The following is a 10740-nucleotide window of genomic DNA, read 5'->3' as shown; positions in this document are numbered from 1 at the left end:
ATATCAAAAAAGGTCCTGGCAGTTAAAATGAAGAAAGATTGATTTGCAACCAGGTGCATCAGTAGGTAGGGAAGACTGGTCTAGAGTTTACCAAATTTCAAAATATACAACTATACCAAGAAGAATAAAAACATGCACATGAGAGGTAACCCATCCATATCTGCCAGCTCTCAATTTAGTAAGGTGTTAGATTTTTGAGGGCTAGGAGACTGGACATCAATTGTCTACAGCTATGACTTAAAATTTACATTTAAATCTGAGAAAATATTTTAATAACAAGAAAATCAGATTGTTCACATTGTTGCTTAGTACAGATCTTGCCATTTTATTATATTATTTGCACATCACAAGAAATAAACCAACTTTAAGTAACAGCAAAATAAATGGCAGTAACAACAATCACAAATTTACCATTCTTATACATTAGCAATAAATAATCAGTAAAGAAAAGGAAGAACAAAAAACAATTAGATGAAACAATCATGTCAGCGTGATTAAAAGGAGATTTTTTTACTAATACCTATTCCAAGTAGAGCAAGAGAGCATTTTTTTCATAGATAAATCTGAAATTTCACATAAATTTCAAACACTTGAATCACTTCATTAGGTATACGCTCACTATGAGCATTGTATAGTATTGTCATACACAGATATCCAATCCACTTTTCAAAATGTGTCTAACCAAAATTTGTGTATATAACACAAAATAATGAGTATCAGATGGAAAAAAATGTCATAAAACATAAAGCAAAGAATGGAATGAAGTCATGTTCTCACTTTTAAGCTGCTTAATTATGGTGGTGAGTACCATACATTCAGTACTATAATTCAGCTACACAGTAACAATAATAATTTGTGAGTTGCATAATGTAGGCTTTACTGAGACAAGACAGCCCACACAACAAACACTGCAGTTGTGAATCAGTATACACTACAGGCATTTGTAATGGCATGAATTAGTTAAATTAAACAATACAATTTTTAGAATATATGTTGGAGATAAAGACAGGTTTGGGTCCTGGGAGGAAATATTCTGGGAATCTAATAAGCCAAAGTATAAATAGATTATGCGGAGTATTTATAGAAGAGACTGTGTTATAGAAATATTAACTATTTTTTTTGTGTATATCAGTGGAAAGATTGCTGTGCCATAAAACTATGTACAGAACTGAGTAGTCTACACCTGTAGTAAAACCAATGTCAAAAGTTTGTTTCAGTTATAGAATTAATCTGTTTTAATTTTGAGAAATGGGTCACATAACTGGACTTTGTACTAGTGCTTACCAGCACTCTTATACCTCTGAAAGCTATAACCTCTGAAAAGCATGCTATCATGTACTGAAGGAATATTAAATGTCAATGGTTCAGTCCGTCTGGACCTCATCACATTTTATAAGATATTTCTACAAGAGGCACATCGGCAACAGTGGATTGATTCCATTGAGCAGCACAAGACAGAATCTGGTTATGGCTCAGAATCAGTTTGCGCCGTCATGGCTCCATGCTCTCTCTTGTTTCAGGAGCAAGTGGATATTCTGCCACATCCACCTCATCATTTAAGAAAGGTCACAGTTTACGTGAAAAGCTTGTAGAAATGGAAACTTTTAGGGACATCTTGTGCAGACAGTTCGATACTCTGCAAAAGTACTTTGATGCTTGTGCTGATGCAGTCAGCAAAGATGAACTTCAGAGGGATAAAGTAGTGGAAGATGATGAAGATGACTTTCCAACAACCCATCCAGAAGGAGAATATTTGCACAATAATAATGACAGTAAGGAAAAGCTATTCCCATGTGTGACAGCAAAAGGAATCAATGGCATAGACTTCAAAGGGGAAGCAATAACTTTCAAGGCTACTACAGCTGGTAACCTTGCTACTCTGTCTCACTGTATTGATCTCATGGTGAAAAGGGAGGACAGCTGGCAGAAGAGGATTGATAAGGAAGTTGAAAAAAGAAGAAGAGTAGAAGATGCATACAAGATTGCCATGACAGAACTTAAGAAAAAATCTCATTTTGGAGGACCAGACTATGAGGAAGGTCCTAACAGTCTGATTAATGAAGAGGAATTTTTTGATGCTGTGGAAGCAGCACTTGACAGACAAGATAAAATCAAGGAGCAGTCACATACAGAGAAAGTCAGGCTACATCGATAGACGTCAATGCCTTTTGGAGATGCATACTCTGCAGTGGGCACTCACAGATTTGCCAAGAAGGTGGAGGAGATGGTCCAGAGTCACATTACCTACTCTTTACAGGATGTAAGTGGGGATGCCAATTGGAAGCTAGTAGTGGAAGAGGGAAAATGAAGGTGTACAGGAGAGAAGTTGAAGAGAATGGTATTGTTTTGGATCCTTTAAAAGCAACACATGCAGTGAAAGGTGTTACAGGGCATGAAGTCGCCACTATTTTTGGAATGTTGATGTCCGTAATGATTGGGAAAGATGTGGCTCAGGTCCATTTGTTAGCGGTGAAGCAGATGACGGCATACCACAGCCAGCAGGTCCATCTGATGGAAGTGAAGCAGATGACAGCATACCACAGCCAGCAGGTCCATCTGATGGCAGTGAAGCAGATGACAGCATACCACCGCCAGCAGGTCCATTTGTTGGCGATGAAGCAGATGACAGCATACCACAGCCAGCAGGTCCATCTGATGGCAGTGAAGTAGATGACAGCATACCACAGCCAGCAGGTCCATCTGATGGCAGTGAAGCAGATGACAGCATACCACAGCCAGCAGGTCCATCTGATGGAGGTAAAGCAGATGACAGCATACCACAGCCAGCAGGTCCATCTGATGGAGGTGAAGCAGATGACAGCATACCACAGCCAGCAGGTCCATCTGATGGAGGTGAAGCAGATGACAGCATACCAGAGCCAGCAGGTCCATCTGATGGCGGTGAAGCAGATGACAGCATACCACAGCCAGCAGGTCCATCTGATGGTGGTGAAGCGGATGACAACATACTACAGCCAGCAGGTCCATCTGATGGCGGTGAAGCGGATGACAGCATACCACAGCCAGCAGGTCCATCTGATGGCAGTGAAGCAGATGACAGCATACCACTGCCAGCAGGTCCATCTGATGGAGGTAAAGCAGATGACAGCATACCACAGCCAGCAGGTCCATCTGATGGAGGTGAAGCGGATGACAGCATACCACAGCCAGCAGGTCCATCTCATGGCGGTGAAGCGGATGACAGCATGCCACAGCCAGCAGGTCCATCTGATGGCAATGCACCAGATGACAGCATATCACAGCCAGCAGGTCCATCTGATAACAGTGAAGCAGATGGCAGCATACCACAGCCAGCAGGTTCATCCAATGACAGTGAAGCAGATGACAGCATACCACAGTCAGCAGGTCCATCCGATGGCACTGAAGCAGATGACAGCATACCACAGTCAGCAGGTCCATCCAATGGCACTGAAGCAGATGACAGCATACTACAGCCAGCAGGTCCATCTGATGGCAGTGAAGCAGTTGACAGCATACCACAGCCAGCAGATCCATCTGATGGCAGTGAAGCAGATAACAGCATACCACAGCCAACAGTGGAATGTCAAGAAGATGTGGATTGCTGTCCTCCTCAACACCATGAATGACTTGAGCAGACACCATTAATCAGAAATGGTAGTGATGAGGAACTCTTTAGGAGCCCGAACCATGCAGCAGAGGGCAGTATCAACATACCCACAGAGCGGGGCACTGTCATTGAAGAGCCCACTGCCATCAGCTTTGTAAGTGCCCTAAAAATTCCAGGTGTGTTGGAGTTTTCCCTCTGCTTACTATTTGCCAAGCTTGTCAACTACACCTTCCTTTACTGGCTACCACTGTTCATTCCCAACGTAGCACATTTGGAGTCAAAAGGTGCTGGAGATATATCTACGCTCTTTGATTTTGGAGGAATTTTAGGTGGGATAATTGCAGGTATAGTTTCTAACTACATGGGAGGGAGAGCGACAACCTGCTGTGTGATGCTCATTGTAGCAGCTCCCATGTTGTTCCTGTATAACAATATCGGTCAGAATGGAATTGGAACCACAATTGCTATGTTGATTGTGTGTGGAGGCCTGGTGAATGGTCCATATGCTCTCATCACTACAGCCATCTCAGATGATCTGTTTCAGCTCCTGCTTCACATCTGGAATACATTTTGGATTGCACCTAGTTTCTACAACAAGCTTTCTGTACTTTTTAAGGGACCAAGATGGGGACCAGGAAAGCTAAGACTGGGTCTTCCAGAGGAAATTCCCAAGGTTTGCTGTACTGTGAAAGTAGAACCGGTATACCTGAAGAAGAAAAACAGTAATTCTTCAGATATGGGACTGATGCACGATTATCAGTACAAGCAGAGGTCATTGTCACCTTTTCATGCAAATGTCCGAGAGCAGCGAACAAGACATGGTGGTTACATTGGTGAAACTGGTGGACTTTCAAGAGAAAAAGAGCGACCTTTGGAACATTACAGTTTGCATGATGAGCATAGCACTTCATACACACACCAATATCATACACACCCCCACCCTCTCTCATACATACACCACACCTCACATATATATATACTACAATGCCCTCCTTCCCACAACAAGCTCTACTACTATCTACCCTTTTAATATCCCTAACCTACATTACCCAACTTAGCCTCCACACTAATACATACATACCTCTAACCACCACCTCACACCCCCCAGATATATCCCACTCATATTCATAGATCTCTCCGGGACTTTACTCCTCCAGCCCATCCAATCTTTTCAAACTCTCCTTACTCCCTACATCACCATCTCCTTACCCCACTCTATCTACTTTCTCTAAGACAACCCTCCCCCCAAAAAAACATACTTCCCTTTATCCTCTACTTTTCTTCAATCAGCTCCTCTCTCATATCTCACTCTCTCTGTCAGGTGACATCCACCCTAACCCAGGCCCAACCCCTACCTGTACCCACCCTAACCCTAGTTCTAATCAACAAAAACACAAGACTATCCACCTCATGACCCTAAATACACAAAGTCTCCATAATAAAATCCCCAACCTTCATGCCTGGCTCTCTTACAACCAGCCAGACATAACCGCTGTCTCTGAGACCTGGCTCAAACCCTCCATCAGAGATAATGAAATCCTTCCTCCAGGCTACCACATTATACGCAATGATAGAACTCATAGAAAAGGAGGTGGCCTAGCAATTATCTACTCCTCCACACTCACTTTTACTCCATTGATCAACCCCATCCCAACATTTGCCAATGAAAAAATGACTGTAGGCTTTCTAAAACTTAACAACTATAAATCCATCTGCATCTGCTCCATCTACATCCCACCCGGAGACACTACCAAAACTCTGGAAGACATCCTCTCTTGGTTTAACTCAAACATCAAATATGAAACCTACATTCTTGGTGATGTAAATATTAACAGAACCTCCTTCCTCGTAGATACCCCATCTCACTCTATCAACCTCTACAATTTCACCCAACTCATAGATCTCCCTACTAGGCCAAACAAAGATGGTTCCTCCGGTACCATCTTAGATTGTATATTAACAACACATTCCAACCGTATCTCGAAAGCTGGTGTAATACCAGACCCCCTAGGTGACCACTTACCAGCCTTCACTGACTGCCTATCCTCACACATAGAAAAACAACACATTTTCAAACAATCCCGTAACCTTTCTTCCTTCAACCCCGAAATCTTCTCTGAATGCCTCAAGGTTACTAATTGGTCCCCACTGAAAATCCTTCCACTAGATAACACCGTCACATATTTTAACCAAACCGTCCTTACCTTACTTGATAAAGTAGCCCCTTTACAAACCAAATGTATCAAAACAAATTCCTGCCCCTTGCTATCCCAAGAAACTAAATTGATAACCACTCAAAGAAACAAAATGTGGAAACTGTACCAAAAACAGAAAAACCCCACCACCCTCCAAGAATATAAACATCTTCGTAACCTGGCCAAAAAATCAATAACAAAAGATTGCAAAAACTACTACAGCAGTCTGCAATACAAACACTCAAACAATCCTAAGAAATTCTGGACATCCATCTCTTCAATACTCAACCCTGGTAATACTTCCAACCCCTGCCCCAATCCCAACCTCTCAAGTCTTGAAACGGCCACTAACTTCAACACATTTGTCATTGATTGTATAGCTAAATTATCCTCCACTTTCCCCAATCCATCCATCAATATTAACCCCTCACCCTGCACCCCAAACCCTCTCTCTCACCCCCTCCTCCACCACTATTCTCACTTAAACCTGTCTCCACCTATACTATAAAAAGACTACTACAAAAGCTAAAACCATGCCGCAATGCCCCTGACAACCTTCCAGCAAATTTTCTTCAAATATCAGCCGAAAATGTAGCCTATCCCATATCCATCCTCATTAATAGATCCATTCAGGAATCCTATGTACCAACCATCTGGCGTTATGCATACATAATTCCTCTCCACAAAGGTGGTAAAAACACAGACACTACCAACTTCAGACCCATAGCTATACTCTCTCCTCTCTCTAAAATTCTAGAGAAAGCCATCCACTCCCAGCTCATGCCCTACCTAATCCAGCACAAACTCCTCTCTTCCACCCAGCACGGCTTCTGCCCAGGCCACAGCACCATGACAGCCCTCATTTCCTTCCTCGAAACAGTCAACCTAGCACGTGAGAGCGGCAAATATGTATCTTCTCTTTTTCTTGACCTCTCAAAGGCATTCAACACTATTTCCCATTCCCTCCTCCTGTCCCAGCTCTCACACTTGCATCTATCTCCTTCAACCCTAGACTGGTTCTCCAGCTACCTTTCCACGCGCCAGCAGGCTGTACAATGGAAAGAGTCAACCTCCTCTTTCTTTCCTACACCCACTGGAGTTCCACAAGGATCAGTACTTGGCCCTCTGCTCTTCAACTTATTCATTAACAACTTTCACCTCTCCATCCCTGAAGTCTCAGTCATCCAATACAAAGATGACTCCACTATCATCTGCTCAGCCTCCTGCCCCTCCAAACTTCTACTTAATATCCAAACAGCCTTCTCCAAAATTGAATCATGGATGCAATTGCATCACTTGGCCCTAAATGCCAGCAAAACAAAGCTAACGATATTTCCTCCCACTAAAACTTCCCAGTTCCACAAAGTCCAATTTTCCATCAAAAGCCACAATAACATCCCTCTTGAAATCGTTCCTAGTACCAAACTACTTGGCATTACCATCGATGAAAACCTAAAATTCGACTCCCACATCCTCCCAGCAATCAAAAAAACCCACCAGAAAATCGGCCTCCTCTACAGACACAACTACTACCTTACTCCATCTTCCCATCATACCCTTGCATCTACCTTCCTTCTCCCCTCTCTCTTGTATGGTGCTCCCCTATTCTCCAACCTACAACTCGGACTCCGTGCTAAACTTGAGGCCTGTTACAACAAAATCTGCAAATTTGCAACCAATTCTAAGAACTCTTCCCATCACTGTCACTCTCTACATACCCTAAACTGGCTAGAACTCCACAACCACCTAAAGTACCTACAACTTACAACAGCCCACAAACTCATCTTTAAACCAGCAGAATGCCCCTCTCTTGCTAAATCTCTAACACCCTACACACCTACCCATACCCTGAGATCCACAGGCCAAAACCTCCTGCATGTACACAAACCCATCCACCCTACTGGTAAACTACTACTATCCCACACTATAGCCAAACTATGGAACAATCTCCCCACACCACTATGTAATATACCTAACCACAACAATTTCAAATCCATGCTTCTCTCCCATCTCTCCTCCAAATGGGAATGTCCTTCACATGCTCCCACCTAAAACTCCCACACTGCTAACTCCACACCTAAATCATAATTTCTTTGCCTACTTTAACTTATTTCAGAGATCTTGCTCAGAACGCCTTTTCATAAATCTTTTGCATGCATGCCTCTGGACTACCTTACTCATATTCTCAAACTTTCATTGTTTGTTTTTCTTATCCATTGTACCCATAATATTGTTTTCCTCTGTAGTATTGTTAATTTGTCTCTATTCGTATGTATTTGTATGTCTGTTTGGGGCTTTTCCCCTTGGGTCTCCACTGAAAAAGGGTAATTCTTACCCAGCTGGACCAACCCAGTTAACAAATGCAAATCAATAAATAAATAAATAACAGAAAATGTTTGCTTTAAAAGATCTATGCTATTAACAGGTGTTCAAAACTTGAAATATTAGCAACCACAGTTTTATGCAAATATGTTTACTGATGTGGAAATTTTGTGTAATTTTAACCAATACAAATTGTCTTTAGCAAAAAAAAAAAAAGAACTGCTTAAAATGAATTACAGTATGTCTGATGGAGGTCTTTATCAGTTCAGTGAAAAATCAGTTCAGTGAATGGCATTTTCAGTGCACTTACATCAAACATGCTGTTCATCAAACTGTTTATACTGAGATCACTGTACAGTGAGGATCAGGAAATTTGCACTTTCCCCACTGTAGTGCGATCTTGGTGTTAGTATATGTGATGATTGGGGAGAGATGGGCGAAAGCTGCCAGCCTAGTCAAATAGAATTTGATACATAATTCTATCAACTGTATAAATAAATGTAAAATACAGGCATGATTTTTTGAGTGAAAAAGAATACTGTGAATTGTGAAACTGCAAAATATGTGGCAACATTGCACTCTACTGGCCCATTAAAGCATGCTGTGATCCTTTCATGTTTTACAAGTCGGCTCCAGTGAGTCTGGATGAAGGTTTCTCGCTCATTGTTTTAAGGCTAAAGTTTGTGACCAGAATTTACATGTGGAAGGTGCTGTATTGTTCTGGTTTCTGCTAGAGTGTATATGTGAATTGTCTTGTATTGTTGTAGTTTACTGAGCAGGTGTTAGCTTGCTAAATAATGCAGTTTGTGGCCTGAGAAAACCTAAGTGTCAAAATTATGTAATTTGAGAGGGCCTCAGCAGAGTTGTTGGTTAGTGTTTAAAAACTATTGTTCAGTGAGAGACTGGGAGCATTTTGACTTTGGACATCTAACTCAGCACTTTGCCTTATGCTCACATGTAAGTTTTAGCACTGTGATTTCTTGTAGGAATAGTTAAAGCTAGTAAAGATTAATTAGGTATTTTTCTTTGAAATCAGACCTGTACTACTGTATTATTTTAAGTTTCTGTGTGATCTCGGAACTCTTAGATATATCTGTAGTGTAATAGTTTTGTCTTGTGTTTTAGTTATTTATTATTAAATATTTTTAAAACCTTCTACCTGTGGCTGGTTTATGTAGAGATAAAGTATGCTTTAGAGTACATTATATATTTATAGAGTTTATTGTAATAAGCCCTTCCAATAAGCCTTGAGGCTGATTAGTCATGCTACCATTGGATTATAATCTTGCACAGTAATAATTGGACACCCTTTTAAGGGCCTTTTTGTAGCTGATAATTAACTGGGTGGTGGCAGGAATTACTACCATATGGTCTGGGGGCACAGCTGGAGAACCTGTGCCAGTCATTTCCCTGGAAAGTCTGTGTGGTTGTATAACCTCTTCTCAAAGTGTGTGTGTGTGTGTGTGTGTGTGTGTGTGTGTGTGTGTGTGTGTGTGTGTGTGTGTGTGTGTGTGCGTGTGTCAGCTATCTGGGCAGAGACACGAAGCACTGGTTGGACAAAGAGGGTACTAGAGGTTTTAGCTTGCCCAGTTAGGCTGTGACCTGGACCCTATAGCTGTGCCAGTGGGGAGTCTTATTGGGGACCCGGTGAGCAAAGGAGCAACCAGCCCCAGACTGACTGTGATCTCTGTGTGCACTTAAAGGAAATTGTGCTTTACTGTGTGTATTAGTTATCCTTTCCTCTTCTAGGAGATGACCTCCCTGGTGTTAGTGGTGAGGACTGAGGCTCCTTGATTGCTGGGCCAGGGCACAGCTGTCACATGTGGTTTGCAGTGGTGAGATCTACTTCACACACTAATTGGCTTGTAGTGGTATGGGGAGAGTAAATCCCTATAGCTTATGTACAGTGATCTCTAAAAGTGTTTTGTACTCTAAAACAGCCATGCAGTCTATACTCAGAGTTCAGATCACAATTGTTTTATTTCTTTTGTTAGCTTAGTTTTAGTCAGGGTGAGCAGGCAGCATGTCAGCAGAGGAGTATGGAAAGCTGACAAGAAGCCAGCTGGCGGAGATGTGCCAGGCTAGGTGACTGGTACATGGAAACCTGACTAAGGCAGACCTGATTGCAGCCTTGGTTACAGCTGCATCAGAGAACAGCAGCCTGGAGGACAATCAGACTGACAGCAGAGATACAATATCCTCAGGGAATGGACAGCTCAACCTTTCTGCATTGGGCTTAAAAATCCAGCTGGAGCTGAAGAGACTTCAGTTGAAGGCCAGGCGTATGGAACTAGAAGCAGCTGAGAGAATGAGGAGCCTAGAAGCTGAAGAAGAGGAATGGCAGAGAAAGCATAAGAGGATAATGCTGACTCTTCGCCGGAGTCATGGACGTAATGGGGAAGTGAGTAACCTGACCCCAGAAGCACAAAATGTCAGTAAATTCCTTCCACAGTTTAAAGAGGGAGATAATGTTGATAGCTTCATTCATATGTTTGAGCGGGTATGTAAACAGTATGGAGTTGACCAAAGGCTCTGGGTATGGTTTCTGACCCCCTTATTCCATGGTAAAGCTGTAACTTGTTTAGCAGAAATGCATGACACTGACTGTTTTGATTATACTGCTATAAAAAGACA

The 10740-nt window shown here is 42.1% G+C and overlaps 1 pseudogene; it reads left to right on the top strand.

The window, feature by feature from the left end:
* Positions 1-1325: 1325 nt before the first annotated feature.
* LOC122814105 overlaps positions 1326-10740 on the top strand; it is a 30496-nt pseudogene continuing 21081 nt past the window's right edge.

Source organism: Protopterus annectens, chromosome 10.part0, assembly GCF_019279795.1.
Source record: "Protopterus annectens isolate FY-2018-M chromosome 10.part0, PAN1.0, whole genome shotgun sequence".
In the NCBI taxonomy this organism is placed as follows: Eukaryota; Metazoa; Chordata; order Ceratodontiformes; family Protopteridae; genus Protopterus; species Protopterus annectens.
The sequence above is the reverse complement of the archived record's forward strand: the minus strand, read 5'-3'. Positions and strand labels throughout refer to the sequence as shown.